The 19463-nt window shown below is 35.6% G+C and overlaps 2 long non-coding RNA genes across 2 annotated transcripts in view; both read right to left on the bottom strand.

Annotated features, from left to right (window-relative positions):
- The window catches only part of LOC140606502 (uncharacterized), a 72047-nt gene that overhangs the window by 152 nt on the left and 52432 nt on the right, over positions 1–19463 (bottom strand). The gene's annotated exons all lie outside the window — the stretch shown is intronic.
- Positions 19–19398, bottom strand: LOC140606503 (uncharacterized). Its single transcript, XR_012008854.1, has 5 exons — positions 19150–19398; positions 18524–18597; positions 6968–7036; positions 5741–5808; positions 19–1460 (listed from the first exon to the last, which is right to left on the bottom strand). It is a non-coding gene; the product is annotated as an uncharacterized lncRNA (long non-coding RNA).

The following is a 19463-nucleotide window of genomic DNA, read 5'->3' as shown; positions in this document are numbered from 1 at the left end:
TTTAAACAGAAACACACATAAAACAAGGTAAGTATTGATTTGTTGACAGAAATACTTCACTCTCCAGAGTTAGGCTCATGAAAACCTGAGTAAGGAGAATCAGCCATAGAAAACAATACTTACAAAAATTTCAAAACAATTCAAAAACAATTTATAGCATAAATGGATACAAATCTACCTAGAAATTATATAAAATTGTTTGCTGGCTATACAGTGAATTAATGATACAGTTGCCCCTAATAAACAGAGAAAGCAAATGGAACTGGAGAGGGAAAAATGATTTAAATTTTACATGTAAAGTGCCATCATTTTACTTATAAAGGATTGTACCCCCCACAAAAAGATAAATGGTTGATTAGTTCTGTTCCCACTCTCCAAGTGCAGACCCTCATCCTTTGTTTTGTTTTTTTTGTGTGTGTGTGTTTTGGCCTGGACAAAAGCACTTGCATTCTGCTTTATTAAGTCATTCATTTCTTAATATTTCATAATATTGACCATCTTTAATCTGACAGTCAAGAGCACACAGATTTAATCCCCATTGCATCTTAGCCAAATATCAGCCTCCTAAAGCTTTTCTTGTACTCCAAGGACACTGGTTAATTGTTGCTCTTGTGATGTGACTTGTACTTTCCTCTCATGTGTCATCTATAATGCCCTGCCTAATCAAATACTACCTGTTCCTCAAAACTTGGTATAATCATCCCCTCTCCCACACTCCATCCTGGTTTTGTAGCTAGTATTATGGCTCACTTTTGGTTAGTTCTTTTCTATCATTCACATTCTTTTATGAATCTATCTTCCTGTGAAAGTCGATAAGGCCCTTGAAGGCGAAGACCATGATCTCTTCCAGTAAAACTTCTAATTTGATAATTGTATTTCTGAAAACATCTACAGAAATTAAATATGTCAAAACTGAACAACTGGTTTATATGTTGTAAGGCAATTCCATTCCCAGAAAAGTAATTTTCTGTTAATTTCCAAAATTATTTCTAATAATTTGGACATAATCTTTGATAATATATTTTGCTTGTATATTTTGCATTTCCTCTATAAATTGAACTATCTATATTGACACTATAAGTGTCACTATCATAAACACCCAAGTGAAACTAAAGATTTGCTGCTTTTGTCCCTGGTGGAATAAGAGTTGGTTTTATAAGGAGGCCCTTTTCTTTGTATCCTTCTTACCATCTTACCCGATGCAGCAAGTATTGGATTTATCACTTTACTCCTTCTCTGAACTTCTTTCATATCCTTTTCCAAAAGATTAAGGACTCATTTCATCTTATTGGTGAGGTGTGGATACTATGCCAAAAATGGCAATATCTATAGGCTTTTCCTCTTGCATCTTCTGTCCTAATTGGTCATAGTTAAGCAATGGTTTGCCAGATTGCCAACTGGTAACAATGTGGGAAGTCTACTTTGCAGACCCAACTTTTCTCATGGGTGGGTTTTAAGATCTAGATGAAGAGAGATATCAAGAGGTATAAATTTTGTATCACCAAAAAAATCTGCATTCTCTAATCCAACTTTAGCAAGATTGAGATGCCCTGGACTTTGGACATTATTGAGAATCTAGCAATATCATAAATGATGCTGACCCTATACCTTTATATGCTTCTTGAATCTTGGTCTACTGTCATTGGAGGGTAATACATGGGTATACACCTGCCTCAAATCCTAAAACCTAATATTTATCATGCTAGAAAGTGTCTAAAGGCTTGACTATGGAATAAGATAGTCCTGAGTTCAAATTACTGTTCTGACACTAATAATGCTATGTTTTATTTCTTCATCTATCCATGGGGAAATTGATCTGACCTATTTTAAAGGTTATGAGGATTAAATAAGATAACTCATTTAGAATACTGTACTGCCTTTAATAATTTTTAGGTGTTTGTATTATCCTCATTGATTTGTTCTTTTGATAGTTACAGATGATGCTCTGACACTAAGGACTGAGATAAAGACTAGACCAAATCTCTTCCATACTAATCCAGTGGAAGATAGACTATAACTATACAGAGGTAAACATATTCATTATTTTTTTTAAGTTCATTGCTAAAATATTTATTGGACACCTAAGTGTTCTTACGTGCCAGGTTCTAAGTATTGGGGGCACAGCAGTGAGCAAAAACAGACAAAATATACTATCTAAGTCTAAAGATAATAAATAAGGAAAATAAACCAAATGCACACACACATATATAATATTACTCTGATAAATAAAAACAAAGTTGGGGAATAGAGAATGAAAAGTAGAGAGAGGGAGAAGGGAACACTTAGATTGTGCTATTGAGGCGTATGACCCATCAAGTACTCCAAAGCTGGCATGATCCTGAAGTACTTGAGGGACAGAAAGAAGCTCATGTAGATAGAGTATTAGAGTGAGAGCACTCTGATATTAGAGATGTAGGCAGAAGCCAAATCAGGTCAGGACTTGGAAGCCTAAATAAGAGTTTTATTTGTAGCTTAATGAAGAACCATTGGGAATTTATAATGAAGGAGTTGATGAGATCTGATCAAGCTTTGAAAACAACAACAACAAAACAAAACCATACCAAAATCTCATGGGTCTGAGAATAGATCATTGAGATAAGAATAAGTTATCAGAATCAGTATCAGTCAGGAGGTTGCTAAGTCCAGATAGAAGGGGATAGTGGTTTCTGCTGGGAAACAGTAAAGATGGACAAAATGCTAGAGGCACATTAGAGGTGAAAAATTACTTGAGTAAGGGCATGACCTTGATGCAAAAGTCTAGGTGGCATCTGTTCCATGTTCTTGATTGGACTTGCTATGGCTCCACATTTTATCATAGCTTCTGGAAAGATTTTAAACATCACTGGGTCTAATGGGATATATGTGCAGAGGGTAAAGGCCCCAGATTGTGACTTCAATCATCTAGAAAGGGGTCCCTTGTTTTGAACCCTTAAAACTGACAGAGGTTAACTGGGCACATATGTCTCCAGTGCTAGGCCCATGTCTTAATAAGGGATATGTAGACAGAGAAAAAAGTCAAGGAATTTCTATACCATCAAGTCCAAGGGACGCTCAAAAAAATGAATCTACCTAAAAATACATCTGTTGAGTCATCAAGCAGGTTCTTTCCCATCTTCATATTCATGAGAATCCTTCTTCCACATTACAAAGCAAAGATATACCTCTTGGTGACAGAACATGAGAGACTCCTAACTGCGAAACAAACGAGGGGTAGTGGAAGGGGAGGTGGGTGGGGGATGGGCTGACTGGGTGATGGGCACTGAGTGGGGCACTTGACGGGATGAGCACTGGGTGTTATACTATATGTTGGCAGATCGAGCTCCAATAAAAAAAATATACAAAAAAAAAAGACATACCTTTCAGTCATCCTAAAGCTCACCATAGTTCTTTATTTGAGGAGCACTAAACAAAGGGGCAATTTCAAATATCGGTATCTGGGACTTTTTTTTTTTTTTTTTTAATCTAGGCACTAGAAACCTGTAGAAGTTTTCCCTGTACGTATTTCCGCTAAAATACAAAGGCAGCATCATAAATGGGATCTCTCTGGGTTTGGGATTATATGAATTCACATATAGAGTGGGGAATAAGAGCAGTGAGTTTTTACTAAGCAATCTCAAGTCTTGCTTTCTCCAGAGTAAGGTAAAAAAAATGAATCTTTTTCCAGGGGATTGTTCTATTTACTTCAAAGCTGTTCATGGCATGAAAGATTTGGACTGTCATCTGAGAATCCATATGGTGGATGAAAAGGGAGTGTAGATTAGGCTGTGAGGACAATGTCCATCTCAATGACAATTGGAGACTGCTTGGCCCCACCCAGTGTCCCTCAGAGACATCCACGACTCTGCAGCTTGTGGTCTTCTGCCCAGGACCTGGAGAGTGGAGCAGCCTCTGCCTAGAACATGCCAGATTAAGGTAATTTTGAACTTTTCTGCTGTGGACTCCTGGCAATTTTTTGAAGCTTATGGACCTTTCCCAGAATGTTTCACTTCTTTCCTTTCTCTCTTCTGTCTCTCCTTCCTTCTTCCTCTTTTTCCTCAGATTCAGAATTCTGAAGTGACGTGGTATTACCTGGCAACATATTGGTTTGAGAATGCCTGATAGGGTCTATTAGCTCTGAACTAGGTTAAAAGAGGTTAAATATTTAGGACCATGTAGACACCAAGTCAGAATGATTACTCAACTAATTAGGATGATACCAATCATTAGGTAAGATGTGAGAAGCAATTAAATATCTGTTTTGTATGAACTTTTTCCATATATTGAACAAACTAAGATTGTATTTCCAAAGTTTTGATGAAAATATAAGTTAAAGCATTTGGTAATATAAGAACTGTTTATCAAAAATATTTTATTGGGATGTCTTTTGAAATTAATAACTTCACAGTTTTCTTAAAATTTTCTGACTATATTGGTTTGAAATAAGGTGCCTCTAGGTGAAAGAGTCAAAGGTATAATCAGTAGTCATTTTACCATTCTAAATTCTTTGTATTTCCAAAATTCAGGAAATGAGTTATTTTAATGACCTAGTTTTTTTTTTTTTTTTAAACTATCCTTTTTGTAAGCAATGGGGTTTCTAATTATTTGCTGTTAATAAAATTGAAGGAGGACATAATTGTGTTGCCTGTTGACATATAATTAAGAATAATTTCTGATAAGATATCACCATTTGGTCTTTTTTATTTTGAGGGGTTTATATTTCAAAAGAATTTTTGAAAAATTGATTGACATTACAATAAAGAAATTCTTTCTCCCATTCCAATATACTTGTCCATATGAATGTTTTTCTGCACAAACGTCTAAAAATTACCAAAGACATAAGATTTTGAATCTTGTCTCATTTTTGCAGTAGGTGATTTTCTTCCAAGGATATTTAAACTCATCAGAAAGAAATGGCCTATTTATTTCATTAGGAGATTACTTTCTAAAAAAAAAAATTATGCAATACATTTTTAGTAACTTGTCAAAGTCCCTAATATATTTGTGTCATTTTGTTCAATTCTTTGTTAATTACAATTGTTAGGAGGACTCAACATAGAAGGAATTATTTAATGCTTAGAGTCTTATGATAACAGAGAATTAAAAAAATTTACTAAGATTTTTGTAGCAGAAAAGAGTGAGAGTGTGATCAATAAAATCATTCAGGCATAAAAGATGATATATCAGGATGCAACTCTGTGTAAGAAGAAGAATGCAAACGCAAGTTCAAGATGGGTAAGGAGAGATGTAAAATTTATGGGTACTAAAGGAAACCTTTTTTAATGTATTTTTTATAAATTGCTGATGGTGGGGATCAAGTTACCATAGTATTTTGATTCCATAAGCTACATTTTAAAAGAAGCATATAATTCTTTTACTTTTGAAATGTCAATATTTATAACTTACTAGGAAGTGTATCATTTGCAAATTTTAAAACTCATGATGAAACTACTCAAATTTATCAGGGTAAGTGAGCAAAAAAGAGAAAACATGTATGTTGAAGGTCACTGGTCTTTGCCACCTCCAAAATCTAGAGTTCTGTGTAGGTACTCCACCTTCTTCTTAAAGAGTGGACAAGGTACAATAGCTTTTGAGGAATATATCCTTCATGTTTGAGGACATATTGTAACATGTTTAAAAACAGTAGATTTGCTGGAAATTCCATGAGGTGGTATGTTTTCCAAAGACATATATTTTAATTGTAGGCATATGTATCTGACTAAGACATCTAAGGTATGATACCTTCTGGTCTTTAGTTCATTACCTGATAGTTTTAATATAGTGGAGAGAATGCCTTCCTGGGGTTGATGATAGTGTCACAGTCCCTGTTGTCTAGATTGTGATAGAAAAAGAAGACAACTGATAAATTCCTGGAGTCATGATTTCAATAGTATTGTTCTACTGAAATAGGTTCTGCCTGGGTGAAAATTAACTCTAAAATTAGGAAAAAGTTCACGTGCCAGATCAATAATTTCATATTAAGTTCTAAGAGTGTTATTCATTTGCTCCATTAGGGCAATCATATATGGAACACTCATTTCAATTGAAGCCATCACCTGATTAAGTTCTCTATAATCCTATTATTTTGAAGAACTGTCAATCATATGCACTTGAAAAACAGAAAATAAATGAGAATTTAGAATCATCATTTCTGTATCATTCAACTCTAAGATACTTTTGCAATTGCATCAAAGTTGAAATATTTCTTCTGATTTATTGTTTATATAAGGAGGAAAATCCAGTGACTTCCATTTGCCATAATTGCTATATTACCCTTATCCTAAGTTCATGCAGCTAGATTTCTGTCAGTTACCAAGACTTTTTCGTATTACCATATACACAAGATCTGGTGAAGTGGCCAGAGTCCTCTCACCCTATCATTAAGGTGAGCACAAGCAAGAGCTTTATCACCAAGTCCTTCTACACCCCCATTCTGACTGATACACTGCTATGGTATTTTGAGTCTCAATTAGTGTTCTGCCATTTCGTGGATTCAACAGTTTCCTTTCAGTGAAGAGTTAACCAAGCCAATGGCCATGAAGAAATTTAAAAGGCTCTGAGATACACATTAAATCATGACTAGAAGTTGGCTCCACAGCTCTGTAACTCAAATTGGCCCTTTGTTCTCAGGATTTGTGAATTATTGACTTTATTTCTGGTGAATCCTTGATAGGTTAACAAGAGAGATCTCTTGATGCCAGACCATTCCCTAGACCCAGATTATCACATTCATACTGCTTTTACAATGACTACCTACTTTGTTAATGGCATTTCACTATTAGCACTTGGGGACAAAATCCCAGCCTCATTCCACTCAACTGGAGATCAGAAATCCTAAATCTTTCATAGACATTTCTGTCCTACAGATATCAGGATTTCAAAGATTGTGGTTAATTGTTTCACTTGATCGAAAGGAAAGGAGGTTTGGAACTGGTCATGAGACACGGTGGGATGCTGAATATTCTGAGATCTAATCCAGCATATCTATTACCTGTAAGCCTTGGATCCCTTATCTTCTGTCTCTCAAAGGCTTTCTGGTCATTGTTTGGTTCCACTTGTGCTGCAAATCCAGAAAGTGTTTTAATGACTGACAAATGCGCAAAGGCACACGAAATGCAGAACCTCTGGTGAGAGCACATGTATCAATTCAGTCCGATCCCAAATTTTTTTGTCCTCTCTTTGATTTCTACCTGGAAAATCCATGTCCATATATTTAATCCAAATTGTTGACAGAATATATTGAAAAAATCCTTTATTCTTTTTTCTTAAGATTTTATTTATTTATTCATGAGACACACACACACACACACACACACACACACACAGAGGCAGAGACACAGGAAGAGGGAGAAGCAGGCTCCATGCAGAGAACCTGACATGGGACTTGATCCCGGGTCTCCAGGATCACATCCCTGGTTGAAGACAGTGCTAAACTGCTAAGCCACCTGGGCTGCCCCCTCTAATTTATTCTAAACACTATCTTTTCTACTTCACTCATGTCTTCATCCAGTCATTCAGGCCATGTTGTGTTCTAATTATAATTTCCTTGTGAGAAACAATGAGTGATAGCAATATGGGAAGAATTATTAACTTTCTTCCACTAAATATGGGTGATGTTTCAATGTGGCTGGGTCATTCCTTGACTTGGTAAGTTCTATGGATTCTTCCAGATAGCCTTCTTCCAATTGTTGGGACCTCACTATTTTGTGATAAATGCCTTAAAATATTCATATGATCAATGAATATAGGCAACATAGCAGACTTAGTTGTGATATAAAATAAAACAGAAGTTTGGAATTTCATAGAATTCATTTCTATATATTCCCCACATATCATCCTCAGTGTGTACATGGATCCAACTAATTATATGATCAGTTAAATCATTTTCCTATTGCCTCTGCTGCTAATTTCCCATCTGGGAATCTAGGTTGGCAGTAGATGTTGTCTCACCACTTCTGCCTTATGTCAATCCAATAACCAATTTCATATACCCACATATCCCTGAGCATCTGTTCTCAGAAATCCAATCAACAGAAAACAACTCTGAAACACACGCGAAAAAGGATAGCTCACAGCATCCACGAAAGAGCTAGACTGTCAAACCACAAGGTGAGATAAATATGCACTTAGTCAGTTGGGTTAATACAACAACTGTGAGTAGATTTGTCTTTTCTATGTGTAGGTCTGTATACCTCCTGACAACCTTGGGGGTCTCAGGCAACTATTTCAGTTTATTTTTCAACTGGTTTGCTATATTTGTGATTTATTCTGGGGGCAAACAGGAAATGGGGGTGCATTCTGAGAATAAAGGATTTATACAACAGTTCCCATCTCTCTAATTTCTCTGCTGACTACACCATGGTTGAGTTCTTCTTTGCCCTCTTTCCTCTCATCTTTAAATTATTCTGGAGCTCTTCTGAAAAACAATCAATTTCTTTTTGATGGACTCTTCTTTAACTTGAATAGGATTTCAAGGTAGTCAGGTGTGTGCTTTGTCTCCTTTTCTTTCTATCTTCAAGAAATTCTCTACCATTTCATTTGTCATTGGGACCTGTTCTGACTTTGCAGCACAGTTATGGATTCATTTTGTATATTTCTTCTGTTATTTCAATGGAGTATTGTTAATTAATAAATGTATTATTTGCCATCTTAAATTAGATATTAAGAGCAAAAGTGTGTGTGTGTGTGTATGAGAGAGAGAGAGAGAGAGAGAGAGAGAGAGAGAACTTTGAATCTTGCTTAGTTGCTAAGAAATGAGATCACACTTCATATATGTGACAACTGTGGTTGGTTAATCTTTTCTCCTATTTTGAAGATTCTAAAAGCAAGGATAATAATCCCAAACACCTTTCACCTCAACAAGAATAGATTTATTAGATTTGTCAGAAAAGGATTAAATTAGGGCAATAAGACTATTATTATCAGCCCCAGGAAATCTTTGCTGAAGAAAACTTCTCATAATTACTTATAACTAAAAACTAGAAACCAATTAACTGGGCTACACAGGTCCATGTCCAGGAGACAGGTAGTACCTCTGTGTGGATGTTTGAGAGCTCTGAAAGAGACTATGTGATATGCAAGACAGCACTAAATGTAAGTGAGAGACACAGCTGAAAAAATAGAGACATTCATGTTAAAAAATGCTTTATAATGGAAGGAAGGTAGTTTACAGGGAGGGGGGATTATTTATTTTTAATAAATTTATTTTTTATTGGTGTTCAATTTGCCAACATACAGAATAACACCCAGTGCTCATCCCGTCTAGTGCCCACCTCAGTGCCCACCACCCAGTCACCCCCACCCCCCACCCACCTCCCCTTCCACCACCCCTAGTTCGTTTCCCAGAGTTAGGAGTCTTTCATGTTCTGTCTCCCTTTCTGATATTTCTCACTTATATTTTCTCCTTTGGGAGGGGGAATTATTAAAGCAAGAAACAAAACTATTGGGTTTTTGAAAAGGAGTGTTACAAAGGAGAGAAAAAAAGGTAAAATGTGCTTATTTCAGAGTGATCACTTCCATAACAGACTCTGTTGGGGATGCTATTTGTGGGTACAAGGCATGGGACATGGTGAAAAACTGAAGGTGGAGAATGAACAACTTGTTGAGGAGGTTTAAGTGTGAATAGGAAGAAAGAGAATAATGGCTTGTGGAAGGCAGGGTGCCAAGGGAGGTATAATTTTTTTTCTAACTTAAACTTTAATTGTTACGTAAAAGAGGAGAGATTGACTGGACTGGAAAACCAAAGACTTCCTGGTTTGTTTTGATGATCAGGGCTGGATACATTTTGGAAAGAATTATAAGACATCCAGGTGATACATTCTAAGAAAGAGACACAGAAGTTTCTACCAACTAACATAAGTTTACCAAAAACAGATCCAATTCTCTGTAGGTCCTTTTTGAAAGTTTTACTAAATCGAAGTAAAAATAGTTCAATGTCACTGGCATAGCAAAAAGCTATTAGGGAAATAATACTCACTAAAAACCAAGTAGGTAGGCAGCCCAGGTGGCTCAGCAGTTTAGTGCCTGCCTTTGGCCCAGGGCGTGATCCTGGAGAACTGGGATCGAGTCCCACATCAGGCTCCCTGCATGGAGCCTGCTTCTCCCTCTGCCTGTGTCTCTGCCTCTCTCTCTCTCTCCCTGTGTCTGTCATGAATAAATAAAATCTTAAAAAACAAAAACAAAAACAGGTAGGTGCCAGGAGCCATGACAAGCACTGTCATCTTACTGAGGGATGCATTTCATATTGCCAAGGATTTAAGATTAGGGGTATTTTAAAATTCCTTCTACATTTAAGATTTTATGGTTTTCTGTTTACCATGAACCTGTGTTTCACAAAAATGTACTTTAAACTTAAAATTAGCCATAGTCATTAACTAATTAATCATTATTTGTCAGAACACAGGTTCACCTGAGAGCATTGTGCTGTGTACACATTTACTACAGTATGCATTTATTTTTAATAAAAGTTTAACAGTTCAGAGCTTCAAATGAAAGCAAAATAAATGTGATTAGGTTGCTACACTTATTCCTAGTTCTTCACCAATTCCTCATGATTTTTTTTCTTTTCATGATTTTTATTTTTAATAAAACTCACATTTAAAAGAACTTATTTTAAAGCTCTAAAGCAGAACTCCTTATAGGTTTGAAATTCCTATTAAAGTTTTAAAGCCACATTCTGCTAATTTACACCTCCACATTGACATGAGGTAGCTGAGAAGAGGTAAAGAGGGTAAGGGGAAGGTAACTGATATTACTTTGTTAAGCTGTTAATATATGATCATCCCTTTTTTATTCCAGCTTTGAGATAGAATTGACATAATACTGTATGTTTAAATTATAAAATGTGATGACTTGATACATGTGTATGAAGTGAAATGTTTATCACAATAAGTAGTTAATACATCCTTTATTTCAATTAACTGTTGCTGTTATAATGAGAACGGTAAAGATCTACTCCCATAGCAACTTGCAAGTATGCAATATTGTCAACTGTAATCACCCTGCTATGCCTTAGATTCCTGGAATTTATCCATCTCACAGCTGAAAGTTCATACCCTTTGAACCCCATTTCCCCCATCCCCAAGCCCCTGGTTAATGACCTTTTTTAGATTCCACATATATGTGATATCATATGGTATTTGTCTTTCTCTGACTTACTACACTTAGCATGATGCCCTCAAGGTCCATTCATATTGTCACAAATGGCAGGATTTTCTTCTTTTTTATTGTTGAAATATTATATAACTATATCTATAAATATCTATCTAGATATCTCCCATATCATCTTCTTCATCCATTCATCCATAGACCAATACTTGGGTTGTTTCTGTTTCTTGGCTATTGTGAATAATACAGCAATGAACATGGGAGTGTAGATATCTCTTCGAAATAGTGATTTCAGGGGCACTTGGGTGGCTCAGTGGTTGAGTGTCTGCCTTTGGCTGAGGTCGTGATCCTGGGGTCCTAGGATCGAGTCCCACATCAGGCTCCCCGGAGGGAGCCTGCTTTTCTCTCTGCCTGTGTCTCTGCCCCTCTCTGTGTGTCTCTCACTAACAAATAAATAAAATCTTAAAAAAAATAGTGACTTCATTTCCTTTGGGTACCATACCCAGAAGTGGGATTTCTGGATCATATGGTAGTTCTATTTTTAATTCTTTTAGGAGACTTCACACTGTTTTCCATAGTTACTGTATCAATTTACATTTCCACCAACAGTGCACAAGGGTTCCCTTTTCTCCATATCTCTGGCAACATTTGCTATCTCTAGCTTTTTTGATAAACAACATCATACCAGGTGTGAAGTGATATCTAATTGTTGTTCTGATTTGCATTTCCCTAATGATTGGAGATGTTGAGCATCTTTTCATAAGCTTGTTGGCCATTTGCAGGCCTTCTTTTGAAAAAAGTCTATTCACCTTCTTTACCCATTTTTCAATCAAATTGCTATTTCACTATTGAATTCTAGGAGTTCTTTATATATTTTTTATTTTAATCCCTGATTTGATATGTGGTTTGCAAATGTTTTCTCCCATCCCCCGGTTTTTTCTTTTGTTGTACAGAAGCTTTTTAATTTGATGTAATATCATTTGTTTTTGCTTTTGTTGCTCAAGTTTAGGGTCATAACCAAAACAAAACACAACAAAACAAAACACAAAAACAAAACAAAACAAAACAAATCCCATTGCCAAGTTCAGTATCAAGGAGCTTTTTCCCTATGTTGAAATGAATGGGTTTAGGTTTTACAGTTTCATGTTGCTGAAGTTTAAGTGACTCTTAAGCTCCCACACAGCAATGAATGCATGCCTGTGTGTAGCTAATTGTTGAACATCCCAAGGGGATGGAGGGCCTCCTACTTTGCCACCTTTACAAATGTCTTGGTCTGAAACATTCTTATTACTTTTTAAATGAGAACTGCATTAGGAAGCTATCTACTTTATTATTATTTTTTTAAATTCTTATTTTAGAGAGAGAGAGAGAGAGAGAGAGAGAGAGAGAGAGAACATGCCAGGTGAAGGAAAGGCAGAGGGAGCAGCAGACTCCCTGCTGAGGGCAGTCTGTGGGGCTCTATCCCAGGACTCTGGGATCATGCCCTGAGCCGAAGGCAGACACTTAACCCATTGAGCCACCTAACACCCAGGAGGCTGTATACTTAGTTTCTCAATTAATGGTCTATTGACATAATACAGAAGCAATGAAACTTGAAGTGCAAATTGATGTCAATCACTGACATAGATCCTCTTATCTACCCTTTACTGGGTCTAGTGAAGAAGCACAGAAGCATAGAAAGGGATGTTAGGAGCAAGTAAGCAAGAGCCATACCATTGGTTTTCCTTGTTGCCATTCATGGTAAGGAAAAATAATTTCAGGTGAATTCCATGTTCTCTCACAAGTATTGAGAGGTTTACATGGGTGGTAGATTTATCAGTGAATTTATATTTCCTTAAAACTTCTGGTTAATCTAATTGCTGTGCATCTGTGTATGTGTGTATTGAATGATTTGAATTGGAGAATATGGTCCTAGTAAATGCTTAGTAATATATGTGGAGTTCCTAGATAGTGTCATAGAAATGGATAGCTACACTGATTTACAAGGATATATTTTAAGTTGATTGTGATTGATAAGTGATTCTTACAGAAATGGTTGAATTGTAATAATGGATGATATTAAACAATGAGACATTTAATATTGTGACAGCCAATATTTTAACACAGAGAACTAATACTACCTACAGCAGTGCCAGACTCTGGGCTTGTGGCTTTATGTTTATACTTCCATAAACCTCATAACAACCCTGGAAAGATGGTCATGGTATTATTTTTATGGGATTAATTTCTGAAGCACAGATTATTTAAGTGTTATTTTTCAATATTATTTGCCTAGTTAAAAAAAAAATGTGTGCCCTGGTTTGAACCCTGAAATCAAGCTTCAAACTTCACACTTTTTTTTTTTTTTCATTTTTCAAGGCTATCAATACTTGCACTTTGCCCACATTGGGGAGGAATGATACACATCATAATTGTGAAAGTGACATCTACCACTCTGTGGTTCTGAATCATTGCTGATGCCAAAGCCTTTATTCTTATTCCTTTCAAATATTTACAAGATAATAAAGGCACAGGTCTGTTCATCAGAATTCTTTGTCTGAGATATGCAGACTGAATGATACGTAAATATGAAATGCTTGTATCTTGGTGATTTCCTTTTTTTTAATTTAATATTTCTTTTTTTAAATTTATTTATGATAGTCACACAGAGAGAAAGAGAGAGGCAGAGACACAGGCAGAGGGAGAAGCAGGCTCCATGCACCGGGAGCCTGACGTGGGATTCGATCCCGGGTCTCCAGGATCGCGCCCTGGGCCAAAGGCAGGCGCCAAACCGCTGCGCCACCAAGGGATCCCCTCTTGGTGATTTCCTAACCTCAGTTCTTAGCTACATTGTTATTGTTGACTTGTTCTTAGTGATTTTTAGAGCTGGTTACTTCTAAATCTCTCTCATATACTAATAGTTATAATAACCAACATTTTTTGAGCATTTACCAAACCAGGCACCATTTTAAGTTCTTATTGATTTGATTAATCATCATACAAACTCTAGGAGTTCATGGTTTGAGGTGAATGAAGCACATCACCAGTGTTGCCTATACAGAATCTTAACCAATGCACTTTTGCTCTTTCCCCTGAACTCCTCCGCCCTGTGTATGCAGAAGCATACTAATGATACTACTGGGAACCCACTGGAGTGGGATGCTATTTATTCTTTAGATATGTTAGTTTGCATAAGGTTAGGTGAGGGATGCATATTTACTATAATTTTAGGGTTCTAATTGTATCAATTTTTTCTATTATCAAACAGCTCAAGCACACATTAAATAATATACTTACCCACTACCAATAATTATTTCACATTATTCACCTATAATCTCACTTTTAATTAAAGGAACAGTGTTTTATAGATAAAGCCAAAGCCCCATCCCTCCAATCGATTTTCCAGCCTTTTGCCTCCACAGATAACTATTCTTGCTTGTATATATCATCCCACATATACTTTTATACTTTTATTGCATAGGCATGTATTTTAAAACTTGATATAAATTATGTCATAACATTACTGTCATTTTGCAATTTGCTTTATCACCAGAATTCTAGTTCTAAACTTTCCTATTTTTACATAGAGCTGAGACTTTTTAATCACAGAAAAGTGTTCTATTATAAATAAATCATAGTGTACTTATTTATTCCCTTACTGAAAAAGTTCTATCACCAACAACACCTTGCCTTTAAACATTACTGCAGTAAATATCCCTGGACACATGCTCAAAAAGGTCTCTAGGGAAGGCAGAAAGAAATAGAATTGATCATAAAATATGCATGTATTCCTTTTGTAGAGATTTTCTCAGTTTTTGTCCAAAGTGGTAGTACCAACTTATACCCCCATCAGCAATGTAGAACAATCTCAATATCTACTTGTTATTGTGAACACTTTTAATCAAATGTTAATTTTAACAGTACCGTGTATATGAAATGCTATGATTTTAGTATGCAATTTCCTGATTAAGAAAAACATTGGGTATCTTTCCATTTCTTTCTTAGTAATTCAACATTGTTTCTAGGTAAGTTATACATTTACCTATGTGACCAGTTAGTTTCTACTGACTGGATCATTTATTTTTCCTCTCTGTTACATATATTCTGTTTACAAGTCATCTGTTGTATGTTTCACTAGTAATGTCTCTCTCCACTTTATTTATGGTGTTCTTTAACATATAAGATATATTAATTTTAAATGTCCCTTATAAAAGCTTTCATTTATGTTTTTGAATTTTTGTAATATGTCAAAATCCTATCAATTATCAAGTACCCATTCTCATGCCTTACTCCTTTACTTCTTATTAGACTTCTTATCTGTTTGTACTGACCATTTTCTTAGTATTTTAAACTTTTCAAGCTATTAATGCCTAAAAATCTAAGTTTCTCCTTATTCTTCAAAAGAGTCTTTGATTTTTTTTCTCTTTACAATTCTATATGCATTTTAGGATCCACTTGTCAAGTTTTATTTAAACATAACTTTATTGGGATTGTTATCTCAATTACTTTATAATCATAGTAATTGGAGGTCAAAAAACATCTTTAGGATATTGAGTATTTCTATCCATAAACAAGATACTTCTTTTGATTTATTTACAGTTTCTATATAAAGTAGTTTTTTAAGTATAACTAGTTTTTGATGTACAACAGTGTTTAACAGTTTTATACATTATACAGTGCTCACTGTTATGTGAAGTAATTTTATCAAAACATTTGAAGATATAAATATACAATTGAATAAATTAACAACCCAGCTAAAAAGCAGTCATTGCTAACTAAAATGAATTTAAGATATAAGGGCAAATAATTTATTGGTGGGCACTGAGGTGGGCACTTGACGGGATGAGCACTGGGTGTTATTCTGCATGTTGGCAAATTGAACACCAATAAAAAATAAATTTATTATTTAAAAAAAACTAAACAGATTTTTAAAACCAGAAAACAGTTGTTAAGCTCTCCTTGTGGCTTACAAAAGCTTTTACAGTATATACAGATAGTGGGAAATGCTTATTTTTGACCACTTTGATTGCAGAGCAACTCCATTAATATAGAAGACATAATTTATTTAATTTATTTTTAAAATATTTTATTTATTAATTCATGGAGAGACACAGAGAGAGAGAGAGAGAGAGAGAGACTGAGAGAGAGGCAGACACACAGGCAGAGGGAGAAGCAGGCTCCATGCAGGGAACCCAATATGGGACTCGATCCCAGGTCTCCAGGATCACGCCCTGGGCTGAGGGCAGGCATTAAACCACTGAGCCACCCAGGGATCCCAGGAGACATAATTTAAAAATTCAAGAAGACTGTGTCAAAGAAGGGCAGTCATTATATGGAATAAAATAAGTCATAAATTTAAAGCAAAACTCAAAAATAATTAAACGCAATAAAACTACTAAAAAAGACAAAAATATTTCAATCCATTCCTGGAATGAAAGGCTTCAAATAGTCATTTTTGACTATTTCATTATTGTGACCAGTTGGTCATACTGACTAAATGTTTTCCATGGTTTCATCTGGTTCATTTTCTTGTTCATGTCTCACACTGTAAATTTCTTTACATATCTGTCTCCTGGAGACATCTGTCTCCTACACATATTGCTCTGTGCTTCTTTCTTCTCATGTAAATTTATATTACTGCCTTCCCTTTCAAATATTTCCAAATATTGCCCCTTTTGGGACCCCCATTCCATGATAAACACAATCCCATGCATTCTCAACTTTTGACTAACAAGTGCATATTATTAAAACATGCCTTTTACCTGAAGACATAATTTTCATTGTAATACATTTCATCTGCTACTACTTCCAATCCTTCCAGCACATTGTTATTTTTATTCTACTTTGTACACCAGCCTCCCCCTTTTTAATGAGATATAATTGATGTATGACATTATATCACCAAGTAGGTGAAAGAACTATATACTGAAAACCATAAGATATTTATGAAAGAAATTGAAGACACACGTAAATGGAAAGATATCCTATGCTAGTGGAATGGGAGAATACTGTTAAAATGTCCATTCTATCCAAAGCAATCTACAGATTTAATTATCAAAATTTCAAAGGCATTTTTCACAGAAATACAACAATCCTAAAATATGCATAGAACCACAAAAGACCCTGATTAGCCAAAGCAAGTTGGAGAAAGAACACAGCTGGAGGCAATCGTGCTTCCTGATTTCAAACTACATTATAAAGCTATACTAATCAAAATACTATGGTATTGGCATAAAAACAAACACAGAGATATTAATGGAACAGAATAGAGAGCCCAGAAGTAAACCCACACATATATTGTCAATTAACTTATGACCAAGGAATCAAGAATATAAGATGGCGAAAAGATGGTCTCTTCACAAGATGGTGCTAGATAAACTGGTCAGCCATACGAAAATAACGAAAATAGGCCACTCTCTTACACCATACACAAAAACCAACTCAAAATCAACGAAAGACTTGAATGTAAGGCCAGAAACCATAAAACTCCTAAAAGAAAACATTAGGCACTGAGCTCCTTGACATCAGTCTTGGTGATGATTTTTTTAAATCTAATACCAAACCCAAGTAATAAAACCAAAAATAAACAAGTGAACTATATCAAACTAAAAAGCTTCCGAACAGCAAAGAAAACCATCAACAAAGTGAAAAGGCAGCCTACTGAATAGGAGAAAATATTTTCAAGTCGTATGTTTAACAAGGGATTAATATCCAAAAAATATTTTTAAAAACACACATATAACTCAATAGCAAAAACAATTTGATTGAAAAACAGGCAGAGGATCTTCTATTTTCTCTCAGTCTGTTAGGATCCTTTTATATTCCCTTTTTCTCCAACCAGGCTAAAATTAGAAGTCCATCACTTTACTCTCTTGCCAATATTCCCAGATTTTAAACCTATTGTGCTTCATTCAGATACACCTTACAAAGTTTTCAGGTCAGTATCAATTTTCAGCTTGGAATTCACTTGCTTTCTTTTTTGCTACCCTCACACTCCTTGAATACCTGGGAAAATCATGTTCTTCAACCTCAGGTCCTCACACAACTCAGAATTCAACCACAGAGTCACAATTAGCCCTTTTCCCAAAATAGCAGTTTTTATAAACCTTTTCCAGTATCTTTAAAACTCCAATGCTATCCTCTCCACTTTGAGCATATAACTTTGTGACCCATTTTACTCATATATGTAATGTATAATAAACATTCACCATTACACCAGTTTCAAGTGTACAATATAGCAATTCAACATCTTCATACATTGTGAAATGATCACTACAGTAAATCCAGTTAATATTAATTAAATATTAAATATTTTAATTAATTAATTAATTATGCGGTATATGCTGGGCACCACCATTCTGGGCACCACATCCTAAAGGTCCATTTATTCCATAACTGGAAATCTGTACCCTGCAAGTCCCCCACCCCGTATTATGCCTGGGTTTCAACATCTTTAACTTACCTGCATTTTACTTTTTCTCTTTTCTATGTCAGTGAAGAGGTAGCTTCATTTTCCTAATCCAGTGGTTCTCAAACCTAATGTGCATCAGAAAAGACCTGACGCTCAATAAAACAGTGATTTATTGGTCCTACACCCAACAATTCTGAATTAGTAGGTCTTGGGGTCTTGGGTCCTGAGACTTTAAGAAGCCCCAGCTGACGCTGAAGCTGCTTCTCTAGAGACCACTGCTCTAAGGTAATTCTTCACTAGAATTATCCCTTTTTGCCCCTTCAGGGATGTTTCTTCAATCTTTTCCAATAATTCCCAAACTTTCCTTTACTGGCTTCTTCCCATTGTCATGCACATATCCTCAAGTAACTTATAAAAAAAAAATTCATGCTTATACTCCTTTAAAGTTATCTTCCCACCACCTCCTTCTTTTTGCAACTACATTTTCTGAACAAATTCTTTATATTTATTACCAATATTTTAATCTACTTATCCCACTACTAAAAGCAGGTTAGTATGTAAAGCAGTAAGTAAAGCGTGACACACCCACTCTTTGCTGACGTTACCAAAGAATTACTTAGTAGAAAATCCAGTGGGCACATTTCAGTTCTCACAGTCACCGGAGTATTGGCACTTACCCAATTCCTTCTCAAAAAACTTGGCTTTAACTTTTCTGATTTTCCTCCTGCCTTTTTTCCCCCATTCTGATTAATCTTCTTTTGGAATCAGCCACTGCCATTGCTTCACTGTCTATTTTGTAAGGCATTCCATGTTTTTTGTTGTTGTTGTTGTTTTAAGATTTTATTTATTTATTTGAGACACAGAGAGTCAGAGACACAGGCAGAGGAAGAAGCAGGCTTCATTCAGGGAGCCGGATGCAGGACTGGATCCTGTGACCCGGGGGACCACGCCCAGAGCCAAAGACGGCGCTCAACCGCTGAGCCACCCAGGC

Source organism: Canis lupus, chromosome 16, assembly GCF_048164855.1.
Source record: "Canis lupus baileyi chromosome 16, mCanLup2.hap1, whole genome shotgun sequence".
NCBI lineage: Eukaryota > Metazoa > Chordata > Mammalia > Carnivora > Canidae > Canis > Canis lupus.
The sequence above is the reverse complement of the archived record's forward strand: the minus strand, read 5'-3'. Positions and strand labels throughout refer to the sequence as shown.